Source organism: Acanthopagrus latus, chromosome 5 (assembly GCF_904848185.1).
Source record: "Acanthopagrus latus isolate v.2019 chromosome 5, fAcaLat1.1, whole genome shotgun sequence".
NCBI classification, from domain to species: Eukaryota; Metazoa; Chordata; class Actinopteri; order Spariformes; family Sparidae; genus Acanthopagrus; species Acanthopagrus latus.
In genome coordinates, this window is record NC_051043.1 from 19424016 (window position 1) to 19441496 (window position 17481).

Genomic DNA, 17481 nt, shown 5'->3' on the forward strand with positions numbered 1-17481 from the left:
AAGTATGAGACTAGGGAGGATAAGGAATGAACATGTCAAGTCATTTATTCTACCGCAGCATACCTTGAAAATGGTCTGCAACAACATTTGAACGCTGTTGGAGTTACCAAAAGACACCCATAGACACACTTGGACATCAGTAGACCCTACATGCAGCACCTGGTCTCGGAAAGATTAAATAATAATCACAATGTTGTCTAAATCGCAACAGAAAGTGGCATGAGTGGATTTAAGGCACAGCGTCCTGCACTGTGAATGCAGCATTTGATTGCTATCATAAATCACGCCAGATTAACAGTGTCAGCAAAATGTAAAACGGGAATGGTAATTGACTGCCTGTATTGTTGAAATGTAGCTGTGGGTTTCAAATGGGACCCCGAGGTCTCGTGGGCCCCGAGAGCTGTGAGAATTTGCAGATACACAAAGGTATCCTGAAAAGGAAGAACATCACACGCTGCTTCGACTGCTTACGTGTATTCAGTCGGCGGCTTCACAGTATTCCAACCCAGGGCTAATTCAAAGACTAGAAATACTGAGCTCTAGTAAAAGAGTTGAATAATTGGATGGGAGAACTGACAGAATTTACAGATATATACCCCTGTATTATATGTGGTGTTCTTCTGTTTTAGGATTTCATGGAATATAATACAGTATCAGGCAAAAGGTTAAACATAAAGGGCAAAGAAATAAAACACTGTGGGAAAATCTGAACAACTGAAAATGATGAATAACTCCAGCTATTGTGTAAGCATGTTTTCACAAATGCTACCTACCAATTATGACAGATTGCCTTAGATTGCAGGTTGTCCGTATCAGCAATATATACTGTAATTATATACCACTTGATAATGAGACACACTGTATCCATAGTGAGTACTCATAGCAGGGTTAACCCCTGAAGTGCCTATAAAGCTGCACAGTGGCTCAAAGCTGACTGTGTAATTCACCTACATGTGCAGAACCGTGACCACAATTGGTTCTGGTTTTATTTCGAGCATGTGTTTGACTTTATGATTCATGCACACTTTCACTCTAAAATGCCACTTGAGATTTAAAAATATATATGTTTCCTGCCCACTTGCATTCAACGCTCTTATCAAGGTAATTAGTGTTTGCCAGAGACCAGAGAGCGTGGGATGTAGTGTACTATACTATATTCTGCATGTATACTGAGCCACAGACGGCGTGAAGTTATGATGGATGGTATAGAAATCAACTTATTTTGTCATTTGTGTATTTACCGAAGGAATAATTCATAGCACCCATCCGAGATAGATGCAGGTTTCATATATACAGTCTATGTTTGTGTTCACATAGATGTATTTTCCTGAGGCTGTGCATGTCAGCGGCTGCAGGGATGCATGGGGTAGATGACTGCTGCTGTCGTTGGTGGGCTGTAATGTGAGGGCCTTCTCATGTTCTATGGCCCTCCAGGGCACTGTAGTCCGAGGACATCATGTTTATGTCCCATCAATATCCCATAACTGTGGAGAGCTGTTGTCCACATTAACCCACATATGAAGATGTACGCATGTACAAACACAGGAAAAAAAACAAAAAACACACAGAGGCAGAAATAGGCCTAAGTCAGACACACGCACATGCATAAATGGAAGACTTTCACAAGAGCTACAACACTGTAGTTTTTCAAGATGCTCAGACAACTAAGTAATTCCCAGCAACACTCACCTAAAACTCTCACAAACACATGCACACACTGAATATTCATGCTTCCCATATTCATATATTATACAAGACATCATGAAGGCCCAAAAATCCAACTCACATAAATGTATGCACACTCTCACATGCACGGACTAGATTGGCAGTCAGTAGATCACTTACCTCTACTGAGGCTCTGTAGTCCCCTTGAATTCAATCAAACCTATCAAACTCCTTTACCCTTTATCACTTTAAATTTGAAACCACTCATAACTGCTTATCCATCGAAATTTACCAGATTTTTTTCATCAATATCCATGTATTAATACCTGAGAACATAAAGACAATGCTGGAACAATGTTTTATTAATGAAGTGAGAAAAAAACAAACAAACAAACAAAAAAAACTGTCCCTTGTCCTGGGCAGGGACCCATCCTCCATCCAAGTTTTGTGGAAATAGTGTAAATGTAAGTTTTTTTGTGTTCTCTCAAAAAATATCACGCTAGTTATAGTTGAAATTCAAAAGGATCATTCAATGCCTCAAGAGGGTATATGCTCGTGTTGAGACAGATATATCAGTACGAAGATTAATAACTAAACATTGCTATTTTTGGGTAAAAGTTTAATTTATCATCAACAGGAACAGAGGGACAGTAACCACGCCATCTCCAGGTTTTTGTCTACAGCTACTAATTACTGCGCCCGTCGTAGTCATATGCAAACCACTACGACGTAAATACACGAGATGCCACTGAGATAGACTTGACATTGAATATGACAACAAAAGCAATCATGTGTGGAGCTACATATGACAATAGAATGCTGTCTGTTTAAATGTGTCAGAATCTTACCGCTATTGGTTTTACTTGGTGAGGGAATCAGTAGTATCGCACATCACTATTTGCACTCCTGCCCCAACTGTGCTCAAAGCTGTGCACTGTTATTAGGTCACACATTTCCTTGCTAAACACAAACAAGTCCCCAAACTTTCTCTCTCACTGTCATTTGATGCTGCCACACTTCCAAAATGCAGCTTTGCTTCTTTTTCCAGACCTCAGAGAACAAATGAGCTAATACTGCACTGGTCTGCTCCTTCTCTGTCTCTGTTGCAGTGGCACCATTCCCGCCATTTGTGTTTCGATTCTGCTCTTTTTCATTGACAAGACATTCTTCAGCTCTTTCCCTGCTTCTCTCACATTGCTGATTTTTTCCCCCTCGCTCCTTTTCTCATTTGTTCTCAGCACTTTTCTGCTGCTCACTCACCCCCTCTCCTCTCCTTGTCCTCTTGACTCAACACTGGAGACTGACTTCCCATCCTGCTCACTTCTCTCACTTTTTAATAGCTGTACTCTACTTCTTAGCGTTGGTCTGTTCACCCAGTTTTCTATGACTCATTCTTTCCTGCATTCTTCTGCGCATAATTTTGCTTTTCTTCACCTTTCTTTTCACGCTATTTGCTTTGTCCTTTTTTTCTTAATATTAAGACATAATTATCTTCTATTGCTTGTTTAGAGAGATTTATATTTTTGCATTTGAAGTAAAAATCTTTAAATAAGAAAAATAAGATTTTCATGTAAATATCAATCTCTGTCTATTGCCAAATGAGGCAACACAATGATACCAAAGATCTACACTGGGTGTCGGTGGCAACTTGCCAGGAACACTGACTGATGCGTTCACCCAGCAGTGGTAGGTTGGCCAGAGAAAATAGGTGATTGGCATCATAGTGACTGGAATAGGTTAGCCTAATGTATGACAATGAATAAGTATGTACTAGGGTTGGGCCAATGAACAATGCAATCTTCCATTGCTGATGGCTGACAGCCATGGACTACTAATCCCTGACCATCATAACATTGTTATTCAAACCATTTCCCAGCAGCAAGTGCAATTAAGTGGCGTTTCCCCTCTGAGTTGCCGTAGGGTAGGAGTTGTTGTTGTTTGTGATATGTGCATAAAGGGGAATTAAAAGAAGGATGTTGCTGCTCAGCGCACCAACATTGCATCTCCACATCACATTTATTATTCCTTAAATAAAACCAACTCAGTTTGGCGAACCTAAGGCGTTCATTTACATTTGTGGCAGCAGTGTTTCTTTTCCAGCGGGCAGCTGTTTCTCTCAGTTCATGACGTTTTTATACACAGTTTTCATGGCTTAGCTTCCTTGGCTTGTCGGCCAATGTTGTTTTATACATATGAGGCTGAGCAAAGCTGAATTATGGACACATGGCATGGAGACAAGGACTCTTAAACCTAGCATGAGGATGTATGTTGGTGGTGACGGGAGACAGTTTCCTCTGCAGGGTGAAGCAGTTGCAGAGTCATGTCAGAGCAACAGCGGCTAATAGTGGTGAGCTAATACACAACTGCTGCCTTACGACAACACTGAGTGGACATTCTACCTCAAATTCATATCATCTAGATCTCCACTTGAACAATAATGGACAGTAGACGGATGCTGAGAATGCAGTATACATAAAGTACCCGTATTAATTTCTGCTGCTGTTATGCATGTCTGAGTGTTTCTTTGCTATATACTTTGTCATTCAATATCCTTTTCCTGATTACAACAAATCCTTATTTTCACCATTCCTTTCTCACTGTCAGCGTCAACTATTTGCATTTCTTTGGTGGCTGATTATTAACAAATAATTATGTTTGTTTTGTTTTAAGTTTTAAAAGAGTTTAAATGTAAACATAGCTCTTAACAGGCATGCACAGGTCACATTGTTCCCACACACTGTTCCCACACACACACACACACACACACACACACACACACACACACACACACACACACACACACACACAGCGCTTATTAAGAGAAAGGTCAGTCCTTTCAAAACAACAAGCTGCTTCAATAGATAGTGAGAGGAAGAAAAACAGATTATCGCCCAGATGCTAAAATGTAACCGCCGGGGTAATTCATCCACTTCTGCAGGTACAAGTTCAGTCAAGATCTTCCGTAATTGCACATATGTAAGAGTGTTGTGCTACTTATGACTGCGATGTTATTCTCTTTTTTTTTTTTTCTTTGGAACATGAAAACCAAGTTGAATAACAGAGTCAGAAGTAGTTTTCTTCAACCCTGAGTAATGATTTATGTCTCGCAGTCACGACAGATGTAAAGGACATTATTTAAATATTCACTGTGATGAACAAGCTGAAAGCTGAAAATAAAGTACAAAGCAATTTGTGTCATAGCACTCAATATTTCCTGTTTATCACTCCTGTATTGACGACCAAGAATGCTAACCAGCACGTGTCTGACTGGAAACAGATACAGCTGTTGTGCCACAGGGCCTGCATCGATGATACTGGCATCTAAAATATTGAAGACTCTGACTTGGTGTCGGCAACAAATCAGCACAGTTCCACCGATGCCCTTTCCTGCACAGATATGTTTCCACAAGTTCTGCATCTAATTCGCTTGTCAGTACTCCAGGTCAAGACCTGGAGTTTAAAAAAAAAAAAAAAAAAAAAAGTCACCAGAAGGATTGCCAAAAAATGGTGACAAGCGTAGATGCGACATATTACATGGGTTTCTGTAAGCCAGTTTACGATTTGTCATGTATGTCATAATAAAGATGTAAGAGCTCAAACATTAGCTGCTTTTAGCAAACGTGATGTCATGCTGAATTACTTGAAAGCAAAATGGTGATATGCTTGCAGTAGTACTAAAAAACACACACACATTTCTGTTGGATTAGAGTTTAAAAAGCCCAGAAGGTTTGGCAAGGCCGATAACCAGCATCAGTCAGGAATGGAGGGGTACTGTTCATATAGCACCAGTATTAAAACAAAAATGTCATCTTTCAAGCCGTCTCCATGCTCCTTTAAAGCAATTTACTGAACTTTTATACCAGTGACATTTACACATATACTGCTTTCTGCTTTATTCGAGAACAGATTTTCAGTTGGTTAGTCTAAAATGTCAATACTTTAAAAGAAAAAAATCCCCCCTCAAACTTAAGAAGAGAGTGATAAGAATTGATCTTTACATTTTTACATCTTCATGTTGCGACACAACATTGTTCCTGAGTCTGTTTTCCAGGGCTGTACTGAATGGTTTGAAGCTTTTGAAGCCTCATTCAAAACTATGACATTCAAATCCATGTCTTTTTATAAAACCACTACTTTTGCACAGTTGCAGAGAAAGATGAGGCTACTCCTTAATTTTTTTGTATTTTTGAAAAGAGTTAGGGTTAGATGTAAATTTAAGTGGCTGCATAGGAGGATTTCAATCTTGTGCGATTTCAAGTAGTTCAGGCTTTGGAAGTAAACATTTATTTAAGGACAGATAGATGTAATTATTTCCAAAATGTCAAAATTTCAGAAAGTGTTTTTATCCAACCAACTTTTCTGCTTCAGTCTATATTTGGATTGAATATATTTCCACACAAACACATTTTTACTGCCAAAAAAAAGTGGTGGTTCTTCTGTGTTTGCATCACACAAAAGAAAGCACGAACCTGTATTAACTGGACATACTAGCCGCAAACTAAAAGCATCGTAAAAAACAAATTACTCACGATCATTCTCACTTTCATGCCAATGCACTGTAAAAAGGTGTTGTAAAAATCATCAGCATTGCTATAGAATCATTTTATTGAAGTTGAATATTTCATCATAAAATCAAAACGTGATTTGGAAGCTTCAGTAGACACTTTAATTGAAGGAGAGTCACTGTCGTCACCAGCTGTGGTCTCAAAATGGAGAAATATAACTGCTGCCATTTTCTTCTGGTGATTTTGGATTCGTTGTTTCGATTTGTGCTAAGAGTCTCAATAGGAAGAGACATAAAACAGGGTTAAACAATGCATTGATAGTTTACATTGTTTTAAAACATAGTTAAAAGATCATTTCAGCTGGAGAGGACTTTGACACTCTATTAATGAGTTATAAATCGACTGATCACATGACGCCTGAGTGCACCAGATTTTGAGTGCTCTGCAGGGAAAAAAAAGCTCCTGAAAAGGTGTGATAGTTAGCGCCGGGTGAATGGGGAGGAACACACGTGGAGGAGGGAGAGGCCACGGTGCCACAGAGGCTGGTGTGAAATCAAAGCTCAGTGTTTTTGTTGAACTTCGGTAATAACTCCCGACCGGTGGCTCGGGTGGTGCTGTTTATGATGCAAACTTCCACCTATAATCAAACAAGTCTGGAAAGCAGCGTGATATCAACAACTTTTTAATTAAACCACCTGCTCTCATGCTAACGTACAACAAACACACCCCAGGCTCCTCCGCACACACATACACGCACAATCAATGTCGGATTGTATTGTCACTGATGGTAATTTTGTTGTCATCGTCATTATTAATGGACACAGTGTGAATATAAATGTCAGTGTATGACTGTCTGTGACCTTTCCCTTGAATACAGAAGACATTTGATCTCCTGTCACTCTGCGCTTCTCTACACATCTCTCTTAGATGGAGAGATGGAGCGTGTTTACATCCAAGGCATGTCACAGATAATGGCTCACATCGTGATCCTGCGTTGAATCGAAAATAAATCTACAGGTGCCCACGCCCTGTCCAGAGAATATGCTGGTAAAACAGCCTGTTCTGTACAAATTACTTCTACCTTTTCACTGCATCTGTCGAAAGATTCGGAGACTAAATATGATGTTGTCTGCTTGGATCCAGGGCAAGTACAATTGATTACGATGGTGAGAAGAGCTGGAAATCATTTAATATGTTTCATTGTTGGTGCGGATCAAATGACTTAGTGTCAGCACAGACATCACAACCAACGCTTTTCTGATAGTTTGAGAAACATAGACATCTTTTTCTAAGAAACCATATTTTAAAGTAAAGTGCAACAGAAAATTCTAGTTCCAGTGAGTTCAGTGTTTCGCATTGTCCTCACACAAAACAGCTGTGCAACTTCTCAAACCTCTCCAACAGCAGGACCTACCTCTACAATGTACTGACACTCTCAACCATAAGGCTCGATTCATTCTCTTCTGTTGTGCAGAAGCCCTCAGCCTATAAACTTGTAGAGCAACCTTGATTCATATTCAGCAACTTCGACAATATGACACTGTACAAGAAGTTGAACAGAGAAGGCCCGGCCATACATTCAATGGCAGTTTGCCTTCTGTCTCCTATTTGACTTGATTCCTTCCTCTCCTGACTCTCTTTTGTCTGCTTTATTTCACTTTTATTTCACTTTATGTAGTCTCTTACACTCTATAGAATCTTACCTGAATACCTCAAAAGTTGTATTTTTCAACCCACAAATTCCCACACTAAACAGTGTTAACCTATAAAAAACAATCAATTTTGATACACCCTCTCTTAAAGTTCATGGAAAAACAAAATCCTGCTGTTATGGCACTTGCATTAAAAGAAACAAATCTTTCTTGATGAGTTTGAAGTAAAACTAAATTAAGGCCAGTTACACAGAAGTAAACTCAGACGGTTGAAAAGACAAAATGTGATAATAGTTGCATAACAGGAACCCTTTTGCCACATTAGAGACGACAGCATTTGTTAATATTCCTACAACTGAAGGAAAGACACGCCTTTAAATCATAAGTGGTGTTGTGATAAAGACCAACTAAAGTGAGACCAAGTTGTGACCAAGGCTAACTTTTATCGAGACAGAGACGAGACCAAGACCGTGTCAAGACCAAGACCAAGGCAGGACAAGACCGAGGCGGGACAAGACCCCATCTAGACCAAGACAGCGTTGCATAACAACATCGACGGAACACAAATGGACACCATTTCTCCTCATTTTTCCATAATTTACAGTATGTGTGCATGCGTAATTGTACCATGAGAAATGAAACTAGAATAAGAGTTGTCCCAAAAATATTTGCAGATGTGTTTTATGTGAGGGAATTTCACCCTGGTTTTCTATGAACAAAAAAATGAAAAACCCAAAACAACTGAAATCAACTGAAACATTTCTCTTCCACTTCTTGCCATCCACCTTGCACCAAATCACATATGACATAAGTTGCAGAAGTCAAGCATAGAAGAAGAAAATAAATAAATAAACAACCGTATATTGTAAAAGGTAAACAGCATCAAAGTGTCTCGACACTGCAGGTGCACTCGGTAACACGTTGAAACCGATTATGCACGTCCATCAACAGTCAAACAGGGGCTCGATACCCCCCATAGCATCAGACTGGGCTCGGTTCAATTTTGGGGAGTGCCAAACAAAAAAAACCCACAGCTGTTATTTTTCTAGCTACATGATCTGATCAAAAAGACAAAATGTAAAACACACCACAGCTTAATTCAAAACATGCCCAATTAGTGTCTATTTATTAATATAGCTCATACAAACTCATGTTTGGTAAATAAAAAAAAAAGAGTTTATCAGATCTGTTGGCTCACCATGCATGAACTTTCATGAACACTTTAATAAGGTGCAGCCAAGATTTTTGAGTGAAACACCTTAAAATGCTTGTTGCATCATGGAGAAACACTGACATTACTGGTGACATTTGAAAATGCAAATAACAAGTGGTTGGAATCTCATTTTTGCGAGCTGGAATCTATGGGGTCAGATGGAAAACACAATTTTGGATTGATGATCACGAAGAAGAGCATGTTAATCATGTTAGAAAAAAATCACATAGCTGGTACTTAGATCAGCTTTTGCTTACATTTGCACTCTTTTTAATATGTCATCATTCTTCTTTACCAGTTTTGTGCAGTTGTGATACCACAGTCAAACCACTTGCGTGGAAATCTACGTGTACACTGACTCCACACACTCCTATTTATCAAAACCTGACACAAATTGAAATTCCTTCTGCAGCTTTTTCCTTAAACATGAAAGATTAAGGAGCCCTTAAAGATGCAACACAGGGCGCTTCTTGTGCACCTTATTTTGATCCCGTATGTCCGTAAAAATCCTTCAATAAAAACACAATTCAATGTCAAAATAATGAGCTGTAAAGAAACAGATAACGGTGTAGAGCACCTGGCTTGACGTGCCATATTTTTAGATAAACATGTGTGGGCTCACCGTGTCTGCATTAGAAACCCATCTCTTATGGAGAAGCCATGCATACAGATTGGTAAATCAATAGCCTGCTTTTGGGATGCCTTTCAAAGGGCTGCTCGGAATCTAATTTAAATCGTGACTTATGTTCACATCAATACGCATGTATGATATACCCCGACAACTTTTCAAAAGGTGTGTGTCTAATTTAACATTCTATTTGAGCGCGTACACACATACTCTATTATATCCCTGCGTATCTGTGCGTGCACGTGCTGATATAATTTGTGGCTACACATGTGTGACGAATTTAGTACACTGTATTTATTCGCACATCTCAGCTCTCACCGTATGTTGGATTGTGAGAGTGTGTGTGTGTGTGAGAGTTGCTTCATTATAGTGATCTGAGGATTCTCCAGTCTCTGAAGTGAAGCCTTTCATAACGCACACTCGTTCCAGGTGACAGTCACACATGTGCGCGTGCTGACGTGCGTGCGTGTGCTTCCCCGCCGTCAGCCGCGATGGCACCCTGTCACAGTGTCATGCATAACAGACGAATGGTAATAACAGCCCACACTGTTGGGTGGCACCTGCCAGTCACAGAACACACCCCTGACAGTCTTTGGCCTCATTTCAAGAGAGATTTAACACCCTTTAACATTTCCAGCTGAGTTTAAGGGAGGGGGGAAATGTGGCAAACATTCGAGGGGCAGAGACGAATTCTAATTGCACGCTGCCGTGCAGATAACAAGCGTTTAAACATTTTGGAGTAATGCTAACATTGTGTCCCAAAGTTTACCTTCCGGACAGCAAAAGGTGCCAGCCATTAAATGATAAGGTTTAAAAGGACAAAGTAGACTTTAGTGTATCATCCCTCATGAATATTTCTACTTTAAATTAGGGGTGGGACAAAAAAAAACATGGAAATATATTGTGGTGTTCTTGTCTTGTGAAACAATTCTTGATATACATTGATGCCAAATGTGAATATTTTCATGAAAAGAATTGAAGGTGCTTAAAACAGATTCTCCTGACTTACCATAGTCTCTACCTCACGACTCCTTGTGGTGTGAACTTTGTCAACTTTTACACAGATTTTACCCAAATTGAATATATTCAAGATGAAACTTTTTATTCCCATAATTGTTCCACTTTCTAACTGTTTAGCCTTTCGCCATTTTATGGATGATGGCACACACAGATAGATTAGTAGAACCTGGACCAGTTTATTGTCCAGCAACACACCCAGGTATTTGTTTGTATCCACAATGTCAAAATCTGTCCCACCAATGCAGACTGGAGAGGGCAGGGGCTTGTTCCTCCTGAAGTCCACCGCTGTCTCTAACGTCTTTGCCAGAGATACTCTGATACTGTATATTGTAGCTCTTTCAGACATGACCAACCGCAGATCCATCCTGTGTTATTGAGTGCTCAACAGTGGTAACTCCTTTGCATGGCATCACATTCATCATTTTCAGAATGTTAAAGGAGACATATCATGGATTCCCAGTCTGCTCTGATTGGGCATCTCGCACATGCCCGACCCAGCACCACTCTCACCAACAGAGCAGCCTGTGCTAAACCAAGCTAGCCAAACCAAGGTAGCTGTGGCCAAACTAGCCACTAGGAATAAATTATACAAATGATGTGTCATTTTGTGAATTAATGTGATGTCACAAAGGCATGACTTAAAGGTCGGATGTTGACGTGGTGTTTCAGGAGCAGTGGTTTCTGTGGGAGAGAGGAGGCTTTGTTGGCGCAAACCTTTTTTTTTGCATTCATGAGTTTGGAGCTTTGATTCTCTCAGTCAGATGCGTCAACAATGTTCCAAGTTTTCTTGAACCCAACGTCACAGCTATTTGGGGCGCTGCAAATATTTTCCGAGACTCCACATTGTGTCGCCAGTCGTTTCTTCCAGCACGCCGTTAAGAAAAGCCCTGTCCTAGTCCCATTAATTAACACTGTTCCACAGGAGACAGTTGTTCCATGCACATGCACTTATCTGGCTACACAACAAAAACGTCAACAGGCTGATGTGCAAGAGGGTACTCCTAATTGTCATCCACATTTTTTTACCACTCACAGCCATGTTATGAATTTTTAGAGGCATTTTTGGCACAAGGCCTCATTATCTTCTGACCCTGCAGAACGTGTGTGTGTGTGTTTGTGTGTGCAGGCCTGTATGTCCAAGCTCTCCGGGGTAAATAGACCATTTACCAGTGTCGTTCGGAGTAGATAGAAATAATCTGCACTCTCATTAACCCCAATTTCCTCTATTGAGACAGCTCTAGCCTGTCATTATTTTCATTTCAATTTCTTCTACTGGTATGCCGTAGTTCCTCTTTTGACCCACGTATCAAAGCTAAAAGGTTTATCCAGCACTGTAGACGAGAATCGTTGCCATGGAGATGATGGCCGACCTGAATGTTTGCTATTGGAAATAAGGTTCCTGAGAGAAATCCTTGTCTGATGTTTCCCACTGCTCCCCTTTTATTTGTTAATCATTACAAAGACTGAAATGCTGGGACAAATTAAAAAGATAACGTCAAGAAGTTTCATAACTTTTCCTGGATCATAGCCAAAAATGCACTGCTGCTGCATTTAACTGTCACTCAACTTACAGTGAAGGATTGTATGTTAAAAAAATGACAAAAAAACAGGAGTGGTTCCTGTTTTGTAGTGAGTCAAAGTTTAGTCAAAGAAACTAATGAAAACCGAAAAAATGAAAAAGTGAGCATTTTGTAATGGTTACTGAATTTCTTTTTGTGTGTGTGCGTGGAGAGAATACTTGTCTTCTGAAAATAATTTCATACCCTCTTTCTTCATGAAAACCCCACAAGAGATAAAAAGTGAGATGGAGGCAATGAGCAGAAAAATAAATAAATGAGAGGGATGTATGTATACACTATTGACTACCTTCAACAGTATATGAGAAGTGCAGCCAAGTTAACTAACATATTGCATTTGATTAAAAAAACAAAAAAAACAAAAACATTCTCTGTTGAAAAATGTTCAGCTCACTGGGGGATAACTGTCAGTAACACATAATTTTGTCCTCTTCACTCACAGAGTACGTGAAAAGCCTTGATGGCTTAAAACTTTTAATGTGCTTTACTTTAACTACAGCAATAATTTTTGTCACAGTAGGCAGCTTTTTCTGTCAAAGTTCAAATACAACACTTCATTTTGCAGATTTACAGCTGCAATTTGCATGATGCAGGTGCCCGATTCTGGCAAATGATGGAGTTCAGTTTTAAACAATCTGCGTCAAACTGTCATGCAAAACGACCTGTGAAACGTCTCATTGATAAGCTGCCCTGTGTGTAATCATAGAAACAAAAGGTTATAGAAATGGTGACATTTTCTAACCTGTTTAACATGTTCTATGCGATAGATTAAATATCGCGCGGAACACAAGATTGTTATTAAAGTCAAATTTATTTGGGATATATTTGGGATGTTTGGAAGCTCTTCTGAAAGTCCAGCCATGAGGGACGCTTTTCCCTGTCATCACTTTTTTCATCCAGTCACTTGCAGTCCTCTGGTAACAATTCCATATCTTACTGCAAACACCAAATAACCGTGATCCATTCATCAGCTTATTGCTCTTTTCTTAGTCATGAATTGCTAAATCATTTTTACTTGCTTCCTTCTTCAGCTCTTAACTTCAGTTGAAGCCTGTGTGCCTTTATTGTTTTGTTGCAGTCTTGCAGCTGGCTCCAGCAGATTAAAAGCTGCACTTTGAGTTACAACAATTTTAATTGGAACAATTAAAACACAGATAATGTATGCCCGGCTTAACGGCTTCACTCTAACAGACTACAAGCTGAAGCGCTGCTCTGGTATGTAGTTTACAGTTTGTGAGTTTGTGTGAATTACGACATCGCTTACTTTTTTAGGCCTCAATATGGTGAAATTTTGTTGGGCGGAGGGCTTATTTAACTCCGCCTTAAATCCAATCACACGCTAATGCATCCTTTTTATTAATTACCATATAATCATACAGAACCTGGGTCAAAAAATGTTTCAAGTCCAGCCCTTGCAAATAACTACATTATTCAACATTTAATATTTGGGCCACTTTTAGGATGTGCACCAGGCTATTATTTTTGTTTACAACAAATGGCTACAACATTAAAAGCGCCAACAGGGGAAGTGATTAACATCGATCATCTGATCTGTTGGGAAACAGTCCTGCATTTGTGTTAATGTCACATGACAGGCACCCACATAAACAGTGTTGCAAACAATGTAAAACCTCTCCTGACAGTGACATTCCCACACACCAAAAAAATGCTGGATGGGATTCTGACAAAAAGCTCAAGGGAATGCCTGGCCTCCACATTCCTCAGATCTGAATGAGCACCCCTTGGATGGGCTGGAACATGGGGCCCCCACCTTGGATCAGACTTGGCTCTAACCTATTAAGGCTTGAACACAGGACCTTTGTGGATGTCCTGGCAGTGCAGATCTTTTGAGCCCTTTACGTTGTGAGATTGGGAATTCATGGATCGGACTTGTTCTGGCAAGTTGAGTCTCGATCTGATTGAGATCTGGAGAATTAGGAGGCCATGTTGACACTTTGAGCTCTTTTATCCCTTTTGGACCACAGTGGTTCAGATCATTCTTTGGAGCAATTACATACTCTGGATCCAGTTATTTGCATTTTGACAGCCAAATAACCTTTGAATCAATATATCTTGGGAGAATAAACAAGCCAGTTCCACAGTTCCGTAATAGTTCCAAGCAATGCTGTAAAATGGATATGGATATAGTGACTGAATGATGCTGCTACAGGCTCTCATGCCCATGGGAAAATTAACCAATTCTTAAAAGGTTCCCAGGTTGAACAAACTTTGAAGCAGCGCTTGCACCAACCCAGAACCAGCACTAGGTTTGGTTGAAAAAGGGTACTCGTCACAATATTTGGGACTTTCCTGAGCAGTTGTTGCAGTGTGTCAGGACACATCAGTGATAGTTCAAGGGATTCAATCTCAACACTTACAAACATTGTAGCCCGACAGTCTGCGCCACAAAAACACTGACACTGTCCCTCTACGTCACTGCTCAAAGTCTCAGTTCGGGGGGCGGGGCATTGCCATGACAGGGTGTACTTGGCCTGCAACAGTGTTCAGTTGGGTGGTGGATGTCAAGTGGCATCTACATGAATGCCAGGACCCAAAGTTTTCACAGCTGAACATTGCATTGTAACAAGATGATCCATGTTAATCACTTCACCTTTTAGACTTTTTGATGCTGTTATGGGGATAGAAAATCCTAATCGCTGTTTCTATTGGTACCTACGTGTTGCATCTTTGCTGGTTCCTCTGTGCCTGTGTGCCATTTTGACAAAGTTGTTACAAGAAAAGATCAGTGGCTGCCCCTTTTGGAGGGGGCTTCACTGGTAAAATAGCTCTCAGGTGGAGAGATGTCTGATAGACGTATAATCTGTCTGGAGAACTTCAGATAACTGACTGTTACACTTGAAGAAATATTGGAAAACTTTTGTGCGTATGTGTGAATCAGAGATTTTCTCCTTTTTTTGGGCGGCAAGAAGATGGGAGGAAGGGGTCAGGGAGGAAAAAGAGAAAACCCGATATTATTAAACAAAACAAAGTGAACAGAACACAGGCACCTTAGTGTCATAGCTTGTAGTTTCTGGTTCTTTGGGAGGGTTTTTGTGCTCTGACACCTGTCACCAAGTATTAAAATAACACAATGTCCTTAAGAGTCTCTTACTTACCTTTCAGAAAATCTAAGAATTCCCTTAAAAAAAAAAGTTATTTTCATTCATCATCAGTCAACTCCCAGATAAAAGACCCCCCTCCCTTCTCATGAAAATTGTATGTGACTGTTTTACTGTTATATCAGAGGCCAGCTCTGTCTGAAAAAAATGCTGCAGCAAGGGATAATGGATTTTGGCTCTGCTGTCAATAACAATTTGGTGTAGATAATTCTGCGACTATTCTCTGTTTTACTGTCTGTTAGTTTATTCATGTGTCTCCATGTTTCATTAATCTACTTTATTTTTCTACAAGCCTCTGTTTCTTTCTCTCTCTCTGTCTCTCTTAGAGTAACAGTCCAATGTCTTTGTGGTTCATAATTACCCGCCATATGACACAATCCTTTGTTAATTTGCAATTGTCATAATTGTCACTACATGTCGCTGTTGCGGGGAGTCTGGTACAGTTGGCAGTCATAAAGTCAATTCCTTTGACAGGCTCCATGAAATAACAACAGACATCAGCAATATGAAATCTGAGACCACCTGCCTTGTGTAGCAGCTTTTGGAGAGTTCCACTGGGAGAGATAGAGAGATGAAGAAAATCCTCTCAAGTGAGAACATTTTCCCAGCATCTCTTCCTCAAGAGAGTTTCTAGTTGAGGTAAGACGAAGGTGTGAGGTTAGGTGCAGGTAGTAGACTATGATGTAGTGTAGGGATTTCTGTAATGCTGTTGATCTTGTAGCACTGTTAAATACTGTGTGTGTGTGTTGATGTCTCCTTGCGCGGTGCTATATTGAGGCTATATGAGCTTCAGAGGTATCCAGTTTATAAACATATTTATTGCTACTGCCTTGACAGTCCCTCGTAAGCAATGAAAGCTCATTTAACCACACACACAATCCCCATGGTTTCAATAAAAGCACACTTTAATCACATTACCAAGCTTATTATGATTTTTTTCTCACCACTTATCTTTTTTCCCCTGACAAACCTATTGTGTGCCAGTGGAGATCGACACCAACTGAACACGTGATGTGCATATATTTTCTTATGGGCCTGATTCAAGTAACTCACTCATTTGAATGATTTCAATAATTACTAGGCAGGTTTCAAGTTACTTTATAACCATTGATTTTCATCTCAAAGGATGAAATTCTCAATGTGATGAGTGTTTTGATAGGTTAAATCAAATAGGTTAACAAAAAATGTTTTCCAGAGGGACTACAAACTGTATTTTCTCTGAATTACAATGAGTGTGTGTGTATGTGTGTGGGTCACAGACATGACCAAAATAAGTGAAGTCACTAGTAACAACAATATCCCAGAGTTGTTGCATGTTGAGGATAAGCTTAACAAACTTTGCGAAACGGCCATAGTAAATTCTAAATTTAAAGGCAACACATTGGAAGTTATAATCATTAGTATATCTCCCCTTTAAAAAAAGTGTCAGTCTGTGGCGGTATCGCTGTGAAAGCCTGTCTGCTTCTGTATATCTGAAGTGTGTATTACCTCCCAGCAGCTGTTTGCACACACGGTTTCAACTGATTTCACTTCATTTACAGTGACTTTATGAAATAAGACAACATTTTGTTGACCCTTAACATGTCAACTTTAATCAACAGTAACTTATATAAGCTACTTCTTTGGAGAAAGGAGAAAGTGGAGAAGGTCACCAGATTCCTTAAAAAAAAACGCTCAATGTGGAGACGTGCTGCATTAGGAGAAACTGTGTAGGGTGCAGAGGAGGGAAAATGTTTGCTGGTTTGAACCCAGCAAAATGTATTAAAACTGTGGAATATTAAGTCCTCCATCTTTGCTCCTGAGATTTTACCCTCAAGCAGTGGCAGACTCGGGGTGTTAAAAATTAACAGGGCACCAGCTATATGTGGTGGGGCACCATCGAGCAGAAACTGAAATTTAAATTCACCCTTCTGAACGCTTGATGATGATCACCACATGGAAATACTTTGTCCTGACAATGACACGTTCTTAAATTAATATTCAACTTGCTAAATAAATGCATTTCTCCTAATAAGGGGAATACTGAAAATGGCAAACTTAAGCATCAGTGCAAAATTCCATGCTGAATACATGGGGATTTTAATTCAATCTGAAAATCAGAG

General features: G+C 39.8%; 1 long non-coding RNA gene across 6 annotated transcripts in view; it reads left to right on the forward strand.

Annotated features, from left to right (window-relative positions):
• The window catches only part of LOC119019548, an 87863-nt gene that overhangs the window by 1795 nt on the left and 68587 nt on the right, over positions 1-17481 (forward strand). The window contains exon 3 of one of the 6 annotated variants that reach the window (XR_005075075.1): positions 15854-16410. The exons of 3 other annotated variants lie outside the window; for them this stretch is intronic. This is a non-coding gene — a long non-coding RNA (uncharacterized LOC119019548). Of the gene's footprint in view, positions 1-1317; positions 4890-8276; positions 8698-15853; positions 16411-17481 lie in introns of those variants that run through there. 2 more of the 6 variants (XR_005075070.1, XR_005075073.1) reach the window with 2 other exon arrangements.